At 41.8% G+C, this 25,325-nt stretch overlaps 1 protein-coding gene across 2 annotated transcripts in view; it reads right to left on the bottom strand.

The window, feature by feature from the left end:
* Window positions 1–24,005, bottom strand: part of adcy7 (adenylate cyclase 7) — a 223,696-nt gene extending 199,691 nt beyond the window's left edge. The window contains exon 1 of one of the 2 annotated variants that reach the window (XM_085991468.1): window positions 23,403–24,005. The gene's annotated coding sequence lies outside the window, so the exon portion shown is untranslated. The remainder of the gene's footprint in view (window positions 1–23,402) is intronic. The other variant, XM_085991467.1, reaches the window with a different exon arrangement.
* Between the last annotated feature and the right edge of the window lie 1,320 nt (window positions 24,006–25,325).

Genomic DNA, 25,325 nt, shown 5'->3' on the forward strand with positions numbered 1-25,325 from the left:
CAAGTGACTTTCCCATCGGTTGACTTTTTTTTGTCACAGTTATCTTTAGCAACGGCCTTGTGGTACTTCTGCTATTCTGCGGTTGAGTAATTGCTCTAATTTTTTTTTTTAATTTACTTAATTTCAGTTTGGAGCAAAATTTCCATGATGTGCATGGAGGTGGCAAAAACATTGTGAAGTTCTTTGCACCCACCGGAGTTAAGCATGACCAGCCCCTTTGAACCTTCAGGGGTCAACCCTAATTAAATATTCAGTACGAGTTCCTGGTGTGGAATGCACCTCCACCAAGAGCTCACACTATCACAGGAGAAATTTGCAGCACTGCTGCATCTAAATAAAAGTCTGCAGCAGCCAGTTAAAAGGGAAATGGCTGCGTATATGAATAAAAGTTTGTAGACTGCATAAAGTGTCTGGAGGGCAAGAATAGCCTGCACTAAGTATGTGGCAGACAACAAAAATTCGGAGGTAATTACCAGAGACTGTGGGCAATTGATGGAATATCAGTTACCAGACAGTCGATGGCAAAATGAAGATACTGCTACATGGGGTCAGTGCCAAGAGGATTGCCTTGTTTGGCACCTAAATGTGACTAGTGGGGTACCACAGGGATTGGTGCTAGGACCCCAGCTATTCACAATATATATTAATGATCTAGACAAGGGAACTAAAGGTAATATCTCCAAGTTTGCAGACGACACAAAGCTGGGTGGGTGTGTGTGCTGTGAGGAGGATGCAGAGAAACTCCAGTATGATTTGGACAGGTTGGGTGATTGGACAGATGCAGTATAATGTGGATAAATGCGAGGTTATCCACTTTGGTGGTAAAAACAGGAAAGCAGATTATCTGAATGGCAATAGATTGGGAAAAGGGGGAGTGCAACGAAACCTGGGTGTCCTTGTGCACCAGTCGCTGAAGGTAAGCATGCAGGTGCAGCAGGCGGTTAAGAAGGCAAATGGTATGTTGGCCTTCATAGCGAGACGATTCGAGTACAGGAGCAAGGATGTCTTGCTGCAGTTGTACAGGGTCTTGGTGAGTATTGTGTGCAGTTTTGGTCACCTTATCTGAGGAAGGATGTTCTTGCCATGGAGGGAGTGCAGCGAAGATTCACCAGACTGATACCTGGGATGGCAGGAATGACGTATGAAGAGAGGTTGGGTCGATTAGGCTTATATTCGCTAGAGTTTAGAAGAATGAGAGGGGATCTCATTGAAACTTATAAAATTCTAACAGGACCAGACAGACTAGATGCAGGAAGGATGTTCCCAATGGTGGGAGAGTTCAGAACCAGGGGTCACAGGCTAAGGATAAGGGTTAAGCCATTTAGGACTGAGATGAGGAGGAATTTCTTCACCCAGAGAGTGGTGAACCTGTGGAATTCTCTACCACTGAAGGCAGTTGAGGCCAATTCATTAAATATATTCAAGAAGGAGTTAGATATATTTCTTAAGGCTAAAGGGATCAAGGGATATGAGGAGAAAGCAGGGACAGGGTACTGAATTTGGATGATCAGCCATGATCTCATTAAATGGTGGAGCAGGCTCGAGGGGCCGAACGGCCCACTCCTGCTCCTATCTTCTATGTAAATACAAGGGTGTAGATTCAAAGTGGAGAGGGGCCCTTAACTCCCTTTGAAAAGACCACTCTTGACATCTTTGCTGATAAGAACATCAAAGACATAGAGGAAGATGAAGTTACAAGCTATTGCCATGCTCAGGGCTTGTACTATTCTGTTCCTATCGTGTGTGATTCACACAAACAATAAAAAAGATTATGCAATGCTAACTCTGTTTGAAAGTGTCTCTTTGAGCCAACGTTCTCATAGTTGGGCAGCCAAGTCATGCTGATGTTGCTATTTGGTGGGAAAGGGGATGAAATAGTTGGCTGTGCTGACCAATGCATCAGTCACCTGTTTGATATATCTATGGGCAGCAAATTGTCTAATACTGTACATATATGACCCCTGTGTTAACCTCAAAGGAGTCAAAGATAGACAAGTTGATGGTGGCGTTATACTTGACTTCCACTGGTGTTGTTAGCTCTATGTTGGAGGTTGTTTACAAGTCTCCCTGCAACAGATGACCCAAAACTGCAACTGTCTCCATGGTCACCCAAAGCCCACAGAGGTAGTTGCCTTCAGTCATTGCCTGAGCCTGCAGATATGGTTGGTGGCATAATGCCAGGTATAGGCAGTAAGAAGGAACCTGCATTTGTAGCACCTTTACATCCTCAAAACATCCCAAAGCACTTCGCATCCACAGTGTTATTTTTGAAATGTAGTCATCGGTTTTGCAAGCAAATGTAGCAGACAATCTGCATTCAGCAAGGTCCAACAAATCATAGTGAGATGAATGACTAGTTAATCCCTTTTGGTGGCATTGATTTAGTGGTGAATGTTGGCCATGACATTAAAAAAATACCATTAGATCTTGTACATCTATCTGAACAGAAAGATAGCACCTCCAACAATGCAGTACCCTCTCAGCCTAGGTGTCAGCCTAGATTATGTTCTAAAGTCCTGGAGTGGGGCTTAAATCCACGACCTTCTAACTCAAGGAGGCAAGATGCTACCAGTGAACCAAGCTGACAAGGAACCAGATACAATTCTGGTGTCAACTCAGGTCCCTGGCATTTCTTCTTTCATACTGTGGTACATAAATCATAAAATACCATGATTGGGACACTTTGATAGCAACTCCCATCATTAATATTAAATTGACTTGCCAAACAGTACACGCCTTTGTAGCTGGCACTTAGATGGCATTGCAAACTGAGCTGGAATCTATGTTAGTACTCTAAAAGCTCTTTTCAGATATCTCATTCTATAAAGATCTTCCTGTTTTGCTGAATTCTTGTAAATGTTTCATTTACAGTCAGCGTTTTAGTGGTTTTGCAGACAATATTCAGCTGCTTTTGTATTAATAATATTTCTTACATATCCTGATCCCCAAAAGAAACAGAAGAAAGCCCACACAAGGAAACAAAACAAAAAGCTACTGTCCCTTCAAGAACACTGTTGCATATTTTGTTTCCTTTTGCACCCATTCCATGTGAACAGCATATCATCCAATCCCAAAAGTGCATGATGAAGACTTGAAATGTCATTTAAATAGAATTAAATATATGAAACTCTTGATTCTGTTTGACAGCACTTATTCCTGGCCTAAAGTGATGGCTGGAAAATATTGCGCTGCCCAAGTTGAGCATCCAGTGAAATCAATCCTGCCCGACTTCCTGGTCCAGGATTACTCATCCTGCCAACTGCAAATGTCAACATCTTTTAGAGAAAGGGAAGTATAGAGCAGAATAATTAGCCCCAATTAGACCAAAACTGAACTCCGATGCTTGGCATTAAGATTGGTAAAGTTATCCAGTTACACTGGACTAATATTGGTGGTTAGGTAGATTGACATGAAGAATTAACACCAGGGTTTGAACTAGGAACAAAGAGCATTATAATGCAAGAAATAATTCAGTTACATCAAAAGCTACAACTCACAAACAAGAGAGTGATTAGCATATGAACCTCCTGACATCTCAGGTCAAATTCACGTCCTGTATCTCATGGCTCTAAAAGTCAGCAATCCTATTCATGATGCACATAGAATGTTAAATATACAACTCTACAATGACAATTGCTAATGATGGTCAGGACGCCATAGGGTTTTTAGTTCAGGTGAGCTCATCAGCATTGTTTCTAGGTTACAAAATAAACTGCAAATAACCCATAAAATCTCAGACCACACATATGGTGCAATGAAACAAATGCTGGCAGTTGTTTGTATTCTGTTAATCTTGTCCTACTGAGTAAGCAGACTGCAGTACAGTGCAACACAAAAATACTATGCTTTAGCAACTAAAAGGTAGAGCACTGGATGAAGGATACATAATTTCTTTTAGTGAACACTGAATATATCTGCAAATAAATAATTTCTGGTGTTGCCACAAACTAGATTCTAAACACTCCTTCAGTACTGCACTGGAGTGTCAGCCTAGATTATGGGCTCAAGTCTCTGACTCAGAGGGGAGGTTGTGCTACCACTGAGCCGTGGCTGACACCATGTAAAAATATGTATATTGAAGCCAGATGGATGGAACCCTGACATAAATCAGAAGTATACAAGAGCTGAGTAGTCAATGACTAGGTCAGCAAAACCTCACACTTCATTAGTTAAAAATTACAACAAAAGAAATAAGACTTATTTGTAACACATGCAAGTAAATAAAATACTGCATCTCAACAGGAATTAGCTACATTTAACCAGAACAGAATAATGTTAAAGGTAATCATCACAGATCTTTCTGTATGATATACTGCAGACAATGAAAGATGTATACACAAGCAATGTTGAATACTTTTGTGCTTTGAGGATTTTCAATAATGCAATTGTTCAGTTGAACTAAACATAACTACAAACTATTATCAAATATAATATATCCTGCAAAGTTCTATTCTAGGTTGCAGAACAAAAATAAAACAAAGCAATACAAACATCAGCACTTATGAGTTACCTGTATATACCGCTAGGAATGTGGATCTTTACTTGTTAATGAATCCCCCTCCAAAAAAAGGGAACAGTGATAGACCACTTCAATCTCCAATAGACAACATTATCACACCAGTAATTGTGGCATTGAGAATCTGCCTTTGCTCAACTGTACTACATTAACTACTTTAGAAAAAAAGCTGACACCCAATCTAAATTTCACTCCAGCATGAATGACACATACTGTTTCATTAATGACCATACAACAATTCATACCAAATGTGACTTTGTTATGTTAGTAAGAAGATAAACTATTTTTATTGTGAAACTCAGTGGCTACTGCCAGAATCCTGAAATGGTATTTCATTTATTTCACTTGTAGGTTGTATACAACTGAGGCGTGTACGCCTTGTTGTACTGACTACAGCAAGTCCACAGTAAACAGTCAAATTTAACAGTGGCAATGTATAAATGATGAATTTCAACAAATATTCTAAATTTGAGTTATAGTTCTTCCCTATTTAAATCAGTAAAAGCAATTCTGTAAACAGTGGCATATGGCTAACATAGTAATGTTATCAATGCATTGTGGGTTTGCAAGGAAACCAAGTCCACAAAAACAACCATTTTAGAGATGTTTAGTGGTTACTCCAAAATCCTTTTGAGAAAATCTATATAAGCAGCATTGGGTTCCTTCACAACATTTGAACTATGTAAGCCATTAGTTGAACATCAGTTATGTTAGCTGGAAATTAGTGAGGGGGCTTTCATATCTCAGATTTCCAAGATAGGACTAGTAAATGGAGATGCAGCATTAAAAAAAACTGCAAGAACGTCACACAAATTAGAAATAGGTTAATTCAACCTCTACATACAGAGTATACCAATTACATACAAATAGGTTTTATGAAAATAGTACAAATAATTGGAGGCGAAAAAATCTATGTAAATGGGAGGCCAACTTATAGATGAGCCAAAGCACCTGCCAGCTTGAACTGCTAAGTTGAGACAATACTGCTTAGCAAAGGAATGTCTTGTTATTCCAAGTAGCTGCCTGGCAGGTCATTTCAAAAGATAACGGGCAGGATTTTCATTGGGCCGTGAAGGCGGGATTGGAGGCGTGTGGGGGGTTAAAATCCCGAAATCGGGGGGCACGAACCCATCCCGCACCCAACCTGCCTCCATGCCAGTTTCAAAGGAGGTGGGTACCCGACCCGCACTGGGACCCGCCTCCCCGAGGAGGGAAGGGGCTTAGTGCCAATTAACAGGTAGTTAACAGGCAGTTAACAGGCAGTTTTTAGCCTAATCCCTATTTTTAATGTTGAAGTGTGGGATTCCCGACAGCTCCAAACCACACCAAGTTAGAGGAGGCGGGCCCTGAAAGTTGTAGTCCCGCCTCCTACCTGACTCCTCAATGAAAATCCAGCCCAACCTCTCTGTACTCCAAGAGTAGTTTGGGTAGAATGAGATTCTGGGCCAGCAAGGGATAACATAAGGAGATACAATACAAGTTACCAATCTCTGCTTAGTGATAGATTTACCAAAGGCTTTGTTGTCAAACAAAGCAAACAATTACCTAGACTGAAAAATATCTTGTTCTATATATTGAAAAGGCTCTGAAAACATCAACAAAATGGAAGAAGCATGTCAAAAATGATGAGTGGTTTATGGCCAGTCTATCTGAATGGCAAATGAAGATAAGGTAGATCCACTGCCAAAGAGTGAAGTTCACCAATCCCGTTCATGTAAATAAAAGCTAATGTGACAGTCTAATTCCTCCCCTACCCCAAACCCCCACCAATTTTTAACCCTTCTTCTCTAGAAGGCACGCCTTGTGAGGGGCCATGGTTCCACGAGTGGCAGCAGTCCTCCCATACTTCACCCCTTCAGCTATAAGCCTACAAAGTGGCAGTGGCAGTGAAGGGGCCATGGAGGCATCACAGCCAAAGCTCACCAATCTTTACCCAAATATCCATCAAACAGATCCACTTTCCATCCAAGGTCATTGGATAGTGATCAAGACAGGAACCTCTGGCTGCTTTTTTGGAAACCATAGGATGCTAGGACCAACTCTGATGCCCACACCACTGTCCTGGCTGAGGTTAGCTAACTTAGCAAAGGGCCTGGGTGTTCAGTACCACGCCACACAGTGATGTTAACCACTGAGCCATTGGACAGGCCGAAAGAATTACTAAAGTGATAGTTTTAAATGCAAGAAATCTAGGATCACTAAGAACTGCAGACATGTTTTCTGGTCCAGGCACTTAAGCAGACCAGAGCATGGCAAGTGACTACAACCAAACTGAAATCAAGAATTCTTTGGGGGTCAGCCTTAATTAATTATAGATGGCAAGCTCCCATCCCATACTGGGCCTGGTTCCGAGAGATCACCAGGGGAACAAAAAAGAGCCGTAGCTTTTTCAAAATATTATAATACATTGAAATGAAGCCGCGCATGATTTTTCAGTCTAATTAAGTCAGACAGAGTTGGCTTACGTGCTCCCTGGAGTGGGTGCAAGAGAAGCTTCCAGAGCAATGGAGCTCTTAAAGGGTCTGCAATATTTCTTTAACTTTTCAGTTTTGCTGTACATTACTAGTACTGGCTTCAATGGCCCAGAAATTCGGGTCCCAACGCGTGAGTACGGACGGAGTACTCACGCGTGGACCCGATGGAAGTGCCGGAATCTTGCATGCACTACGCATGCGCGGGAAACCGGCACTTCCGATCCTCTGAACCAAGGGGTTCAGAGGTCGAACGCTTGCGCGCGAGAGTCTGCATGTGCGCGTTGAACTTCCTTTTTTTTTTAAAACAGGTTTTAACGTGCGGGTAAGTCTGTACATTTTAGAAATGTAAAAAGCAGCCGTAAGGACTTCGTTTTCAAAGGTAAGTGGTCAATTATTTAAAATTAAAACATTTTTTCCACAGGTTTTTTACTTTTAAATACTTTAAAGCAAGGTAAGTTTATTTTTAGCCCCCTTTTTTTTTTATAAAATTATTTTTTTCAAAAATTTAAATTTTTGTTTAAAATAGTTATTTAATGTCATTTATAGTTTATTTACAAGGTGTGATTTTTTTTAAAAATTTAGTTGAAGGTAAAGTACAGTTTTACAGCCTCAGCATTTATACGTTTTGACAGACCGTATCTGTCAAGACTTATGAATGGAGCATTCCCTGCTCTGATTGGCTGCCTGTTGCTCACGTGATCCCAGGGGACGCATCGCACTAACTACGCCCCTGGGACACGCCAGCATAGCGCGCCGGCCTCTGGGACAGGCCTCGGAGAGGAATTCCACGCAGGCCAAGAGGTCAACTGCCGGCGCGCTAGGTAAGTGTAGGTCAGGGGCTTGCACCCGCGGGAAGCCCCCGACCCGAATTTCTGGGCCAATATCTATTTTTTCTTGACTTTATCATTTTTTTCTCATCTACAGTCTGCATTTAAAAAAATTCTGGCGAATTTATTTTTCTTTGAACTGTACATAATGGGATGATTTTATGTTTGGATGAATATTGGGCGGTGGGCAGAGCAATCAATCCGCCTGCCCGATGGCACCAGTGGGAGGTTTTCTCCCCCCTAAATTGGCCTAGGCTCTGGGTTTTTTTGCCTCTCCCAGGAGGTTGCATGACTGACTGGTAGGGGAGCAGATGGAAGTCATGGAGTGCATAACTTGCACCATGACAGTTTGGAACAGGTTTAATGGACCAGCTGGTCTTTTCATGCCCATTGTTTTTGTATGTTCATAACCCAGGAGTGTAATAATGGTACTCCCTTGTGATATTCGTATCTTTCATATATAACCTCAAAACACCTCTCCAATCGTTTTGTAGATGAACTGAGAAAACACCTGGTGAGAAGTGGTCATATATGAATCAATAACCTACTTAATTTCATAGCAACTGCACCGAACCACAATTATGATCAGAATCATATCAATCAGTATAACCAGTCATTGTGTAATAATATGGTAACAACAAACACACTATGCTTCCCAACATCAAAGAATCATCATGATTGATTTAAACAAAATAACTTAACTACCCTCCTGCATTATCTTTATGAGCCTGGCTAAAGCTGCACCTTGCAGCTTCTGTTTAAAAACCTAATTGAAAATGAAGCCTTCGCTGGACCTGACAGACTGCCTGTGTCTCTGTCTCTGTGATCTTTTTTTCTCTCTTTCTTTCTTCTTTCGTTCTCTGTGATTACACACCACCTCAGTTAAGTGCCTGTGACAAGAGACTTCCCAATACAATGGATGTGAGTAATTTACCAATTCTTCTTCTTCTTCTTAGGCAGTCCCTCGGAACCAAGGATGACTTGCTTCCACATTAAAAATGAGTTTGCATGTGACTGATGAGTCCAATGCGGGACCTACAGTCTCTGTCACAGGTGGGGCAGATGGTGGTTGAAGGGGCGGGTGGGTGGGGTGCTTGGGTTGACGTGCGCTCCTTGCGCTGCCTGCGCTTGGCTTCCGCTTGCTCCCAGCAAAGAGTCTCGAGGTATTCGGCGCCTTCCCGGATGCTTCTCCTCCACTTTGTGCGGTCTTGGGCCAGGGATTCCCAGGTGTCGGTGGGGATGTTACACTTTTTCCAAAGAGGCTTTGAGGGTGTCCTTGAAGCATTTCCTCTGCCCACCTGGGGCTCTCTTGCCGTGCCGGAGCTCCGAGTAGAGTGCCTGTTTTGGGAGTCTCGTATCGGGCATGCGGACAATGTGACCCGTCCATCAGAGCTGATTGAGCGTGGTCAGAGCTTCGATGCTGGGGATGTTGTCCTGAGCAAGAACACTGACGTTGGTGCGCCTATCCTGCCAATGGATTTGCAGGATCTTGCGGAGGCAGCGTTGGTGGTACCTCTCCAGTGCTTCGAGGTGCCTGCTGTACATGGTCCATGTCTCTGAGGCATACAGCAGGGCAGGTATCACTGCTGCCCTGTAGACCATGAGCTTAGTGCCAGGTTTGAGGTCCTGGTCTTCAAACACACTCTTCCTCAGGCGACCGAAGGCTGCACTGGCACACTGAGGGCGGTGTTGGACTTCGTCGTCGACATCTACCCTTGTTGACAGTAGGCTCCCGAGGTATGGAAAGTGGTCCAGGTTGTCCAAGGCCTTGTCATGGATTTTGATAATCGGGGGCAGCACTGTGTGGCGGGGGCAGTTGGTAGAGGACCTTTGTCTTACGGATGTTTAGTGTAAGGCCCATGCTCTCATATGCTTCAGTGAAGGTGTTTACGATGGTTTGGAGTTCGACCTCCGAGTGAGCGCAGACGCAAGCATCATCTGCATACTGTAATTCGATGACAGAGGATGGGACGACCTTGGATCTGGACTGGAGGCGACGGAGGTTGAACAGTTTTCCGTTTGTTCTGTAAATTAGCTCCGCTCCAGTGGGGAGCTTACTGAGGGTGAGATGGAACATTGCAGCAAGGAAGATTGAGAAGAGCATTGGTGCGATGACACAGCCTTGCTTGACCCCGGTTCGTACGTGAATTGGGTCTGTGGTGGAACCGTTGGTCAGGATCACGGCTTGCATGTCGTCGTGAAGCAGGCGGAGGATAGTGACAAACTTTTGTGGGCAGCCAAATTTGAGGAGGACACTCCATAATCCCTCACGGTTGACAGTGTTGAAGGCCTTTGTGAGATCAAAGAAGGCCATGTACAGTGGTTGGTGCTATTCCCTGCATTTCTCTTGTAATTGACTGTAATTTACCAATTAACAAAACATGGCTAACGAATTACCGATTGGTTCAATCTTTGAGGAAGCAATATCAAAGGTTAGCTTATTAGCATTTTAACAGCCTTCATTCAGTCCTTGTTTATTATCTTGGGTTTTTAAAGCAAAATGTATTCACGCATTTAAAAGTAACTCTTCCAAATCTCTTCTGTGGAAAAATTAATAAAACTTTATTAAGTATGGTATATCAGAGGGGCATTGGATTAAGATTTAAGGAATTGGCATGAAGTTCTTTCTAACATTAAAATGATCTGTCTGGCTTCAAACTGTTAAACTGAAAACCTTAAAAACAACCAAATGTAAATCAAGCTTTATCTTTTTCTTTCTAAACGGCCTGCCTTCCATCAGAAGTCACCAGTTTATCTGGAGTTTTGTACCTATTTCTGATACTAAAATAATAGTTCACAGACCTCCTATGTAGGCGTTTGGGAAACAAAATAATTTAGAACAGGAGAAAAAATTGCATTCTTCAGAGGAGGCAGCAGCTTCCAAAGAACAGAAGTTGTTTTGTCTTTCAAACTACAGGTTCATCATTATTGTTGAATGCACAGCTTTGTGTACTTTTATCATGGATCAACTAGCATGTATTTCACTAGCTCTTTATAACATGCACTCTGACAGTTTTTCGTTAATATCTTTACTTTATGTAATGCAATGTCAATACTGCTAAATGCATTTTTGTTAAAAATTCCCTGTTAGGGAATTCACCAATCCCCAGCTTATGGTGAGTTTGCTGATTACAGCTGGGATGCTACAATTGAGTTCTACCAGGGGTAGAGAGGGTGGGGGGGGGGGGGGGGGAGAAGAAAAATTCAAGCAGCCTCCGCTGGCTGTTACGTGAGGGCAGAATCAAGCATGGTTGTGATGCCCCTGTGGTTGAATAGCTTGCTAATACTCACTGTCAAGGACTATACATGAATATTATACATGGTATATCAAGGCAACTAGCAGCCATGGAATCAGATCCTAGCAAGGCTCAATGGCTTCGGGAGCGACGAGGGAGAAACTGATAAGGAAAGCAAATGTACTCATTATATTCTTGCACTTTTACCCATCTCTCCCTCACCTTTGCAATCTGAACTGCTTGTTCTCTTGTTCCTCTATTTAGCTCACTTTCAGTTACTTTATTTCTGGAAATTGAGGTGGGCTTAAAATTGACCATCTTTCCTATTCCTTTGTGTTTCTGTCGTCGTTGACTCTCTTGCCCCACTTGACCTATGGAGACAACTTCAAAACAACCACATCACACACTGCCCAGAATGTATTAAAATGTCACCTGTTCACTTCCACAATGAGCATGTTCAATGAAACACCTTTAATGAAAATGGAATATGACCTTTTCACATAATATGTGCTATAAATAAGACACAAACCTATGCCTTGTTGGTTACTAAAGTAAGCCAAGTGAATTGACCTGTAAAACTCACAAGGCTGAGCAATGAGTCACTCAGTAGCTCATTTTTCAATAACCACCAAGTCCATCGTGTATCCTATATTTATACAGTTCAATTGCACAGTCTGTCACCTTTGCTTTATAATTAACGTGATGTTTTCATTCAACATTCTCTGCTGTGCTTAGTGGTAATAATAAAGTTTAAGAGATCAGAAATTAACAGGATAAAGCTCACTCAAGTTTTTAATTAACTATGAACAGACTGCTGGATATTGACCAAGTTTTCTGAAATAACATTCTCAGCAAGTCAGTCTACCTGAAATCTCCTTATCAGCTACTTGATACTGCAATGGTACAAAGTCATGTTATGCTTAATTCTGGTCTGACATAGCATATTCTTACTCTTTTCCTCAGTCTAAAGTGAAATCTGAACTTCAAAACCCATCTTGTACCATACATAAATATAATTTAGCTGGAAAAAAATAACTGCAAATTATTATTTTTATAAAGAATTGTGACTAAGACCTTAACTTGTAAACACTTTTTTTCCCTTCAGATGTCAACACAATGTGTGCTTTATAAATCTGCAACAAAAAAATGCACACAAATACAAAGCATATCTTCATTTCCATTCATTTCTGAGTAAACTTATGATTACTGAAATTGTAGTGCAGTATACTGCAATACTCAAAGGGTTAAACAACTTCCCTTTGAGAGCTGCACAGCTAAGCTTAAGCGGTCTCAGCCCACAAGTAGAAACATCAGAACCACATCATTAGATCTGACTTATTTTTTCCCATCCAGTTACAAAGCACACAACCTTACAGCAGACATGTTTTGTTTGAAGCAGCTACAAAAAGCAGGTTCTTAGAATTTAGTTACTGTCTAAAAAAATGTGCACTCAAATTATTGCATGTATACTACATTGCTTTTTCTCTTTAAAAAAACAATCCAAATAAACTTTGTTTAACACTTGTATTTGAAATAGACCTACATATTATCTAGCGCACAGTACATAATGACTAAAACTTAGACACCATACATTTTTCATAATATTGGAATACAGTATTTTATCATTGACCAGATTTTCATATGAACATACCTCTGTTTTGAATCAAAAATTAAACTTGACAACAAACTGTGTCTCTACATGTCTCTTAAAAAGTTGAAATGAAAGCCCTGTAAATTCCATTCAGGTTGCTGTCATCGCTGAGTCATCTGTAAATTAACCTATAATAGACATGCATACCAAACATAGAATTTATCTGCAACAGTACATTGTAGCAGCACGTTGAAACTCCAATGTACTGTGATACAGAGCGGAAGTATGTGGGTCTCTACTCATGATTTACTACACAGCAAGTTTCTGTTATTACTGTCTGGTAGTCACCAAGTGACGGCCAGACACTTGCTGTCAGAAAGTGCACCAAGGTGATGCACTATGCCCCACTTGACCTAAGGAGATTACTTCAAAACGACCTGTCCGTTTGCCAAAGGAACAGTGTATGATTTAGGCATACCTAAAGAGAGATAAGAAAGCAAAATTTAAATGATAAAAACACCATCAACTGCAGATTATTTCTCAATACACCTGTAGTAATAAAATCACAATCGTTAACTTTCATGAGTGAACCAGCAGGTTCCATGGCCTCCTATACTAGTTTCCACCTGGACGGACAGCTATTTTTGGCAAGTTTTTCCTTACAAGTGTGCACCATCATAGGAATAACAATTAGTACTTATGGTGCATTAGTACTTATGGTGCAATATTACAATCAAAAATTATGTACCAAAATACATGCATCAAATAAATAAAATCCCTGGTAACATTTAAATCACTTGAAATTTTTGCCCAGAGCTGTGACTCTGAGGTGAATTTGATTGTTTAGTCGGAGCATGTGCAGTATACCTAATTTCCCAGAATGCATCAGTACCAGTCGCTATACTGGTGGAATAATTTTCCTTCAGCGTCGAGCACTTTCCACTTCATAACTTTTCCTCAAATAATTTTGAAAAACAAGAGGACAAATGTTACTAAGGTAAATTTTATATTGAATGTTTCTTTTTATAAAAAAGAGTTTGCGTTGAGCCGTTGAGTATATTCAAGGCCGAGATAGATAGATTTTTGGTCTCTAAGCGAATCAAGGGATATGGGGATCGGGCGGGAAAGTGGAGTTGAAGTCGAAGATTAGCCATGATCTTATTGAATGGCAGAGCAGGCTCAAATGGCTGTATGGCCTACTCCTGCTTTTAATTCTTATATGTGTGTCTGAGAGTGAGAAAAAATAACAGTGCACTGATTATGCAGCTACTGCAGCTTTTAGATAGAAATACATAGAAGTTACAACACGAAAGCGTGCCATTCGGCCCAACCAGTCCATATCAGCATTTACCCTCCATGCGAGCAAGTAGTTCTAATCACATTTACCCATCATGTTTCCATATCCTTTCAACTACCTATCAAATCTAATCTAGAATATTGACATTGTAAACTCAACTACTAACGCTGGAAGTGAATTCCATAGCCTCACAACTCTCTTTGTGCAAAGAAGTTTTCCTGCCTCAAATTTGTGTTCTATATAATTCAGAAAGTGCACTAAACAGAGAGAAAGAGAGACAATGTTAACGATACTTCAATTTTCCAAAAATGTAGCATTTTCAAGCCTGTGTTTTATTGACAGTTAGACATGGTAATTGCTAATTATTTACATCTGTGAGAGATGTATTATATACACACATACACGCAAATATGAATAGAAAGGCAGACAATCTCTTTCCTAACTTGATTTTTTAAAATAAGCAAATTAAATCTGAAAGTAAACACACAGATAGGAGGGGAAGGAAGTGAAAGAGATGGAGAACAGAAGGGAAGGAGGGAAATAGGTAGAGGAGGCATCTGGTATCTCACCACCTGCTATTGGAATGAGTGGATATAAAGTTATGAGTGAAGTGAGTGACAGCAGAGCAAAGGGGAAGATAAAGGTGTTTGGTGAATATATTGAAGGGGACGAGGTAGGAGTAGTTATGGGAAGTGAAGGGGTGGTAGGAAGTTGAAGAGGTAGCAGACACTATGGAATTGAGTGATTGGGGGAAGGGAGCCACTTGGAGGGCCACATTTTCCCTGCAACCCCACCCAAATAGAACCTGAAACTATTGGTGCCTCTTTTCCCAGCCACTCCATTTCATTGCAACCCCACCCAAAGGAAGAAAAAGACAGAGAGATTAGCAGAAGAGGACACTGCCAGAAGCAGAAAGAGTTAAAGGGAGAGAAGCAAAAGAGAAAAAGAGCCAGAAGCATAATGGGAGTCAGAGAAACAGCAACGTGGAGGCATCAATAACAGTTAAGAGAGTGTGAGCAACGCTGCGAGAGATAGACCTTTAAAAAAAATTAAAAGTCGCTGCTAATAGTTCAAACAGTAAAGACACCCCATAGTGTGCTACAACATCATAAAGGCCAAGAAGATTCCCAGTTATGCGGGGTGTTCTGGTCTCAGATGGACAGCTGTGGCACAACAATGAGTCCCAGCTAGTAAAACGGGGAGCGAGGGGGGAATTCAGCCCAGGTTCCCACTCTCGATCACTATCTAGTGTCTCTTGAAAAGTGTACATGTGGATATTGGGTGAGGATAGGATCATGTTCAACTGTGATGCCAGCCATGGTCAAATAGAAAAGCAACGTTCACTGTCAAAACTGGCACATGAACAAGAGCTTCTTAGCGAGGTACCAGTTGACCTTCACCACCTGTGTAATTGAACCCCAGCAGGATTTAATAACTTCAGGAAAGATGGAGAGATTTTTTTTGAAATAAATAAACTTATAAAATGTAATGATATTAGATAGATAGTAATTTCACAGCAGTAACAATATACTTCACAGAAGATTTTCTTTCATCATTTATCATATCTGTTAAATCACAAAAACATTACAGCTCACACCCAATCTCTTACACTTCCAGCATTCTCTATAAAAATCAGAATTTCCCTACTTCCAGTTTCTCAATGCAGAAATTCTGATTTTTGATTTAAGATAAAAAAATAAATCATAAAACTACATCCACAAAAATATACAATAATCATTGGTATTTCAAAAGGAGAATTAATTCTTCTTATTAACTGACTCAGTTTGAAAATCTGTCAGTATTCTATTTCTTTATTATATATCCTATATGGTTTCTACAATATATTATACTGGACATAGAATTTCATTGTAGTCACAATGCAAATTTCAGTAATCACAACCAATTAATACTCTTGTGTGGATGTCATCATAAATCAAGGGCATGGACAGCACTGTCAGGCAATGTCAACAGAAAGCTAACGTAAAATGAGTAACTCTTATCTAATATTGTGGTATTAATCTGTATACCTTGATTAGACAGCCTTGCACATTCCCTTCTATTCTATGATATATGCAAGACATTTTATCCATTTGCATTTGTAAGGGGTCATTTTAACGAGCTTGTGGTGTGCGAGATCGGTTTTTGATTTCACACTGCTCGTGAGCGGTTCCGAAGCGCTCCCCCCTCACCGGTTCTAGACACTGGGCTTATTGCCAGACCACCTTGATGTGTTGGCCCAACTTATGACTCGGAAGACAAATGGATCAGGTGAGACAAGGGAAGTTTTAAATCAAAGGTATCTTTATTTTTAAGGAGAATAAAACATAGAGAATGAAGAAACAATGCAGACAAAAATCATGAACACGCCTCTCAATGGGAACTAAAATTTAACACACAAGAGTTACCTTGACTATCATAATACATCAATTCTAGATCAGCGATATAATAAAACGGGGTGGAGAAAGCGCACGGCACAACGAAGGATGAATAACACTCCCGAATTACAAAGCCCTTAATATTAAAAACCCTCCCGTCTCTAAAATATACCTCAACTAGATCAGCTAGGTGGAGTTGGGCCTCTATGCTCACCAGGGTTTTAAAAAAAACTGTCCTTGACCTTGGTGCTGCTGTATCGTCCGGGATCTCCAATCTTCCTTATGGGACCGGCTCCTGAACCTGCTCGAACTTGTAGGCCCTCCGTGCTCCTCGAACCGTAATCGAACCTCTCCACTCGCTCTGCCTTTTGACCTCGTGTCTGTGTGAAACTGTGTTTTTGTCTCTTTTCCCCCAACAGTTATACTGTTTTCTTGCCCTTATCTTGGCGCCAAATCAGGGGTTTTCTTTTGTTAAAGTAATGGGCAGGCTGCTTTGACAAAAGCGGGTACTTTATTTTAATGTCTTGTAAATGAAACTAATGGGATCTGTCCTGTGTCCCTCTGAGTTTGGTACAGATAATAGGTTTTGTCTGTGCTCTGTGATTTCAGAGATGGGTTTGCGTTTTGCTAGCAATTAACACACCTTGAGGTGTAAATACTTTTGTTTTGACTTCGTTACTACTGTAACCATTTTACCATATCAATTGCAGTCAGTTCTGGAATCTTCTAATCGGTGGCGACTCAGGTTTCTTTAAGATACTGCAGTGGTATGTCCTTCTGAAATGAGTCATGTGATCTGCCAACTCCATCTTGTGTTCATAAAATGTGGCCATTTCAGGGGTTTTACAATGTAGACTGTATTTTTCCTGGATTTTTGCGAATTCCACAAGTTATATCTTTGTAACCTACACTTTCAATGTCAAATGTGCAGATTTTTTCATAACTTTGCACTTCACTGTCAGACAACCATTGTATTCTGATAGGAGTGATGTAGAATGTCTACAATTCTTCACTAATAAGTTCCTCACCTGTGCAGGCACCAGGCTCCAACAGATCATGGGCCATTTTTCACAAAGGGAATCAAGGGCAAGATACATTTTATATATAAAATACAAAATGACAACCAATAACAAAATACAGACCTAAAACTACATAGCCATCTGAAACTCAAAACAACCATCCCATTATTCAAATTTGTACTGCAATAGATTGCAAACTCAGTGACAAGACTGAACCTTTCTCTGATATATATGCAGTTACCAACAAAATTCCTGTTCATGTCTAACATCCTCTCCTTTCCCTCCTTCTCCCACAAATGCCAAGAGATGTTCAATTCAAAGAGTTTCCAAGGTCTCCACAACAGTGGAAGATCCTTCATGGTAGGGTTCACTTCAATGCTTATTATTTGTCACAGATAAGATGATGCAATCTCCATCTGTCGGCAATCATTACCTTTAATTCTGTGAACTGCACAACAATCAAGCTATCATATTTTCCCAAGAGACAACCAAAAACATCTCCCTGACCAGAAGCCGCACAAATCAATAGTAAATGAACCAAATGTATGAACTATTTCTCCAATTCTCTCTTCCTTGTCATGACCTTTTATTCCCAAAAATGATGCTTCCAAAACCAGGTAAGTCACTAGTTCAGAGTCATTTGAAGTGGAAAGAATATATTCTATGAATTTCATTTTTGATACCTCAGAAAAGATAACATAATAGTCTTGGGTTCTTCACAGCTATCAGAGTAATTCTTAGTTGCCATTTTTATTTTCATTCAAATGGAATCAGCAGAGCTTATCGGAGTTATTAAGGAGAAGCACAATCAATTATCAAGTCAACATTAGCTGTCATGACACATGGAGGAGATATGTCATGCAAATGACAAGACTACAGAGTTGAACTCAATGATAAACCTTTCTGAACCAACCCAAACTGTGATGCATAGGGACTTTTGTTTTACTTGTCTTTACAGACTATTTACGTAACAATCAGGTTTCAAAACTTAAATAACAACAAAAAACACTGGAAACACTCAGCAGGCTAGGCAGCATCCGCGGAGAGAGAAACAGAGTCAACATTTCGAGTCGAAACCCTTCGTCAGAACTACAAAACTACATCACCTCAGATTTGTGTATCAAGAAAGAGACTAAGGGGGCGATTTTCCCAGCCCCGAGGAGGTGAGTTTGGAGGTGAGATAGGCAGGAAAATCGCAAAAAATGAGTGAGGGTTCGGAACCCGCCTCCAACCCACCTCCGCGCAATTTTGCCGGAGGCTGTTTTGCTGGGTGCGAAACGGTCCCACCTCCAGCAGGCCAAAGAGGTTAAGAGTCTTAAATGGTCATTAAGGATCTCTCTAATCCTATTTTGAGAGGCCCTCGTTATTTTTCCACAACCCTCCTAAACCATGCCAGCTATACTTGGCGGGTTGACAAGTGGGTGGCCTCCTCACAGCTGCAGCTCCACCATTAAAACAGAACTTGCATCAGGGATTAGTTGCAGGTGCCAGAACTTTGCTTTAAAAAGATCTTTCAGCACTTTTAGCAGGCCGAGCGAAGTTGTAGGTGCTGCAGCTTCTATCTATCAACTGTGGGACCTCCTTGGAAGACCCTCTCCATGCTTGGAATGAGCGCTTCCCCAATGGAGGCATCTGCAAGCAGCATGTGGTAGCCTTGCCAATGGTGCAGGACGTCATAGACTGCACACATGTGGCCCTTAGGGCACCCCATCACAATCCAGCTATCTTTGTCAACTGCAAGGGCTTCCACTCCCTCAACGTACAGCTGGTGTGTAACCACAAGGAGTTTCTGCATGTTTGCGCCAAGTTCTGTGGTAGTTGCCATGACTCTTTCATCCTGTGGAACTCTAGTGTTCCTCCGCTTTTCAATCCGCCAAACCAACTTAACGGGTGGCTCCTTGGTGACAAAGGCTACCCCCTGAAGAAGTAACCAATAACTAAAAAACAAGCCTGAAGGCTTTGTGTCTTAATGCGAGGAGCATTCATAATAAGGTGGATAAATTAGCTGTAAATGGATATGATATGATTGGGATTACGGAAACATGGCTCTAGGGTGACCAAGGGTGGGAACACAACATCCAGGGGTATGCAATATTCAGGAAAGACAGGCAAAAAGGAAAAGGAGGTGGGGTAGCATTGCTGGTTAAAGAGGAGATTAACACAATAGTAAGGAAGGATATTAGCTCTGATGATGTGCAATCTGTATGGGTAGAACTGAGAAATACCATGGGGCAGAAAACGTTAGTGGGAGTTCTTTACAGACCCCCAAACAGTAATGCGGAGGTTGGGGATGGCATTAAACGGGAAATCAGAGACGCGTGCAATAAGGGCACAGCAGTTATCATGGGTGACTTTAATCTACATATAGATTGGGCTAACCAAATTAGTAACAATACTGTGGAGGAGGAATTCCTAGAGTGTATATGGGATGGTTTCCTGGACCAATACGTCGAGGAACCAACTAGAGATCAGGTCATCTTAGACTGGGTATTATGTAATGAGAAAGGATTAATTAGCAATCTTGTTGTGCGAGGCCCCTTGGGGAGGAGCAATCATAATATGATAGAATTCTTCATTAAGATGGAGAGTGAAGTAGTTGGCTCAGAAACTCAGGTCTTGAATTTAAATAAAGGAAACTACGATGGTATGAGGCGCAAGTTGGGTAGGATGGATTGGGTAATGTTACTTAGAGTTGATGGTGGATAGGCAATGGCAAACATTTAAAGATCACATGGATGAACTACAGAATTTGTTCATCCCTGTTTGGCATAAAAATAAAACAAAAAAAAATCCTCAACCATGGCTAACAAGGGAAATTAGGGATAGCATAAGATCCAAGGAGAGCACATATAAATTGGCCAGAAAAAGCAGCAAACCTGAGGATTGGGAGCAGTTTAGGATTCAGCAAAGGAGGACAAAGGGATTAATTAAGAGGGGGGAAATAGAGTATGAAAGTAAGCTTTCAGGGAACATAAAAACTGACTGTAAAAGCTCCTACAGATATGTGAAGAGAAAAAGATTAGTGAAGTCAAGCGTAGGTCCCTTGCAGTCAAAATCAGGGGAATTTATAATGGGGAACAAAGAAATGGCAGACCAATTAAATACATACTTTGGTTCTGTCTTCACAAAGGAGGACACAAATAACCTCCCAGAGATGTCGGGGAACATAGGGTCTAATGAGAGGGAGGAACTGAATGAAATCAGTATTTGTAGGGAAATGGTGTTAAGGAAATTGATGGGATTGAAAGCCGATAAATCCCCAGGGCCTGATAATCTACATCCTAGGGTACTTAAGGAAGTGGCCCTATAAATATAGATTCTGGAACAGTTCCCATGGATTGGAGGGTAGCTAATGTTACCCCACTATTCAAAAAAGGTGGTAGAGAGAAAACGGGGAATTATATTAGTGAGGAAAATGCTAGAGTCCATCATAAAAGATGTAATAGCAGAGCACTTGGAAAACAGTGACAGGATCGGACAAAGTCAACACGGATTTATAAAAGGTAAATCATGATTGACTAATCTACTGGAATTTTTTAAGGATGTAACTGGTAGAATAGATAAGGGAGAACCAGTGGATGTGGTGTATTTGGACTTTCAGAAGGCTTTCAATAAGGTCCTGCATAAGAGATTAGCGTGTAAAGTTAAAGCACATGGGATTGGGGGCAAGGTACTGACTTGGATAGAGAACCGGCTGGCAGACAGGAAGCAAAGAGTTGGAATAAACGGCTCTTTTTCCGAGTGGCAGGCAGTGACTAGTGGGGTACCGCATGGATCGGTGCTAGGACCCCAGCTATTCACAATATATATTAATGATCTAGACGAGGGAACTAGATGTAATATCTCCAAGTTTGCAGACGACACAAAGCTGGGTGGGTGTGTGTGCTGTGAGGAGGATGCAGAGAAACTCCAGTATGATTTGGACAGGTTGGGTGATTGGGCAGATGCAGTATAATGTGGATAAATGCGAGGTTATCCACTTTGGTCGCAAAAACAGGAAGGCAGATTATTATCTGAACGGCAATAGATTGGGAGAAGGGGAAGTGCAACGAGACCTGAGTGTCCTTGTGCAGCAGTCGCTGAAGGTAAGCATGCAGGTGCAGCAGGCGGTTAAGAAAGCAAATGGTATGTTGGCCTTCATAGTGAGAGGATTCGAGTACAGGAACAAGGATGTCTTGCTGCACTTGTACAGGGCCTTGGTGAGACCTCACCTTGAGTATTGTGTGCAGTTTTGGTCACCTTATCTGAGGAAGGATGTTCTTGCCATGGAGGGAGTGCAGTGAAGATTCACCAGACTGCTACCTGGGATGGCAGGAATGACGTATGAGGAGAGATTGGGTTGATTGGGCTTATACTCGCTGGAGTATAGAAGAATGAGAGGGGATCTCATTGAAACTTATAAAATTCTAACAGGACTAGATGCAGGAAGGATGTTCCCGATGGCGGGAGAGTCCAGAACCAGGGGTCACAGTCTAAAGATAAGGGGTAAGCCATTTAGGACAGAGATAAGGAGGAATTTCTTCACCTAGAGAGTGCTGAACCTGTGGAATTCTCTACCACAGAAGGCTGTTGAGGCCAATTCATTAAATATATTCAAGAAGAAGTTAGATGTATTTCTTAAGGCTAAAGGGATCAAGGGGGCACGGTGGCATAGTGGTTAGCACTGTTGCCTCACAGCGCCAGGGACCCGGGTTCAAATCTGGCCTCGAGCGACTGTCTGTGTGGAGTTTGCACATTCTCCGTGTCTGCGTGGGTTTCCTCCAGGTGCTCCGGTTTCCTCCCACAGTCCAAAGATGTGCAGGTTAGGTTGATTTGGCTATGATAAATTGACCCTTGTGTTAGGGGATTAAATACGTGGGGTTACGGGGATAGGGTGGGATATGTGTCTGTGCAGGCTCGATGGGCCGAAATGGCCTCTATCTGCACTGGTGTGATTCTGTGTGTGATATGGAGAGAAAGCAGGGACAGGGTATGCAGTTTGAATGATCAGCCATGATCTCACTGAATGGTGGAGCAGGCTCGAGGGGCCGAATGGCCTACTCCTGCTCCTATCTTCTATGTTTCTATGTTTCTAATGAGCAAGAGGCCAGCTAACGAGGCTAAAGAGCACTACAACGCCAGCCACACTTCGACCAGGTCCATCATTGAGCAAACCATTGGGACTTCCAAAAGCAGTCCCCAGCCAATTAAATACTTCTGAAGTGTATTCACTGTTATAATATAGGGAAACAAGGCAACCAAATTATACACAGCAACGTCCCACAAGCAGCAATGAGAGAAATGGCCAGATAATCTGCTTTTGGTGATGTTGGTAAGAGTGATAAATGTTGATCAGGACACAGAGGGAACTCCCTTGCATTTCTTCAAAAGTACCGTGGGATCTTGTACATCCACCTGAGTGGGCACGTGGGGTCTTGGTTTAATGTTTCATCCAAAAGACAACACCTCCCTCAGCACTGCACTGGGCTATGTGCTCAAATTACTGGATTGGGGTTTAAAGACCAGACTGTTGCCACTGAGCCAAGGCTGGCACAATAAGGCTGCAAGCCGACCAATTTAAAACAAAAATGTCTTTAAACAACGTAATTCATTTTAGAGCGGACTTTTGCTGATGCCTACAAAAATATCACTCGACCAGGTTACCGCAGCCACTCTCTTGGCAAAGATGCATTTTTACGTTCGTAAAAAGTTCCCGTATAATTGATGCCTTTATATCTTTATAGTCATCTTTAAAAGGAAATCGGGTGAGGACCTGAAACTGTTCCAAAACTGTAACTTCTCTTTGGACTTGTGTAGGAGTTCTTAGAACTAACACGAACAAGTCATCGTATACTTAATTGTATTGAATGATTGCTTGTGCTTCTCCCTGAAGAAGTGTTTCAGCAATATACATGAAATTCTTATTCTATTGTTTTAACCTTACGTTTATATCCATTACTTACTACTCCCAATTCATTTTTACGTGAGTTTGTTGATCAACGGATTTGATACCTTACCAACTAACGTGCACTGCAACCAAAAGCAAAAGCCTATGCCGGGAACATGACATCAAATTATTTAAACTTACCAGCGTTTCAGAAGCCTGTACTTTTTGACCGTTTGTCAGATTAAAGAGAATGGTTTTGATCCCATTCTATTAAGCGGGAATATTTACCGCTAAGTTAGCAAAAGGCAAGAACTTGATTTCAGTTTCTTCAATGTGGACCTGGTGTGTCTCGCGCAGAAGAAAAGTTGCTTTATTTTTGGTCCTTTTTTTTCACTTCCGTTTCACAGTAGCCTGCGTTACCCAACAGGAAAGGTGCATTTGCAGCTGGGCTTAAAATGCGGAAATGATTTCTGGGCGCTCAGGCAGTAACTTTGACGTTTGTGAGTTGGACATCAAACTCTGCCGGGCAGCAGGGACCAGAAGCTCGCGCCTCACTGCTTTCCCAGCTTTAGCCAACAAAAGAATTCTTTCCTCCGGCGACTTCCTCGCTTTAGTGAATGCAACTGATGGTAAATTCGGTGTCTCCCTCAGCTGGCGGTAGTCTTCTCCAGCCGGTGGTGTTGCAACGCCCTGAAGCTGCAGGTCGGCACCTGCAGCGCTCGCGTGCACCGGGAGAGAGTCGGGCGGCGGCGGCCAGGTGCTGGACGGCAGCCTTCACACGCGGGCTTTCTGCAGCCCGAGGGAAAGCGCGCAAGAGCTGCGGCGGCCGCCTTCCTCTGTGGGGATTTTTTTTTTACATATGCGCACTTTTAGACAACATATTTCCTCTTTTAGTTTTTTTTGCCGCTACTGCTGCCACGCGCTGCTTCCCCCCCCCCCAAACAAAAAGAAAACATTCGGCTGAACAAAACGGAGTCGATGCAACCTCATGCAAACGGAATTTGCCGAAGACTTTGAGCTGGTGGGGGGAAGACTACAATAATCCAGGGCTGAGCAGCCGCGGGCTCCACGGAAACCTGACAGCAAACTCGGTATGACGGTGTGCCACTAAAACCTCTGGATAGGATAGCTGTGTATGTATGTGTGTGAATCATACTGGAAAATAAACATTACATACACCAACAGTTGTCTAGCACCGTGTGTTGTAGGTATAACATTTATAGTGAACAGTGTTTATTACTCGCTCATTCTTGACATTTGCAAGGGCTTGGTGACTCCAGTTTTGTAGGAAGGATGGAGATCAAAGGGCCACTTAACAAATATGTAAATTGAACTATGTGTCTGAGTGGAGAGGACATCCCTTTTCCGCTCCTGCACACAGAGCAACGGCTGAGAATAAGCAGTAACCTTACAACCTGTATTTCCCCATTTGTGCCTGACCTATGACTTGTACCAAGACAATCTTCCAGCGAGCCCATTAAAAGCACATTCCTTCTTGGCTCTGCTCTGCCAAAAAAAAATAACGAACTAAAAAAGCCACATGTTTATGTCAGTATGGCGCTATATTAAGCCAGCATTTAAGCTAAATTGCTTGCTTTCCAGCAGCTGTAAGGACCAGTATCTCTTCAAGCCTTCCTGCTCTCGTCCTACGTGATATCTGAAGGTCAGTTGGCAGCAACCCTGCCACATAATGTTCCCGAACCCTCAATCTGTTGTCCAAATGTACCCCTTTTGAAATGTCTCGAGTGTCAAATTATGTGGTTGGTTAACCGATTGAGTGAAGTGGCAGCTTTTCCTGACAAATTACTATTTAGGTTTCCTTCCCTTGCTCACACCTGACCCAAACCCGCCCGTGTTGGGGGGTTAACATTTACCCCCTCATCTTTCTAAAATCTGCCCATATCACATCTGATGTTTGAATTTTCCTACTGACTTTCCCTTTCTAGTTGGATCTTAAACCTTATCATGTTATGATCACTGCGCCCAAGCTCACCCACATTTAGCTCATCTAAATCTGATCTATTTCATTACTCATGAGGAGGGAGTCCTGTACAAATTTTCAGAAAAGTTCAACACAGATAAATGTGAGGTATTACATTTTGGTAGGAAGAATAGGGAGGTCAC

The sequence above is a fragment of the Somniosus microcephalus genome, chromosome 6, assembly GCF_052327205.1.
Source record: "Somniosus microcephalus isolate GS21.2 chromosome 6, FLI_Smic_1.0, whole genome shotgun sequence".
Lineage (NCBI taxonomy): Eukaryota > Metazoa > Chordata > Chondrichthyes > Squaliformes > Somniosidae > Somniosus > Somniosus microcephalus.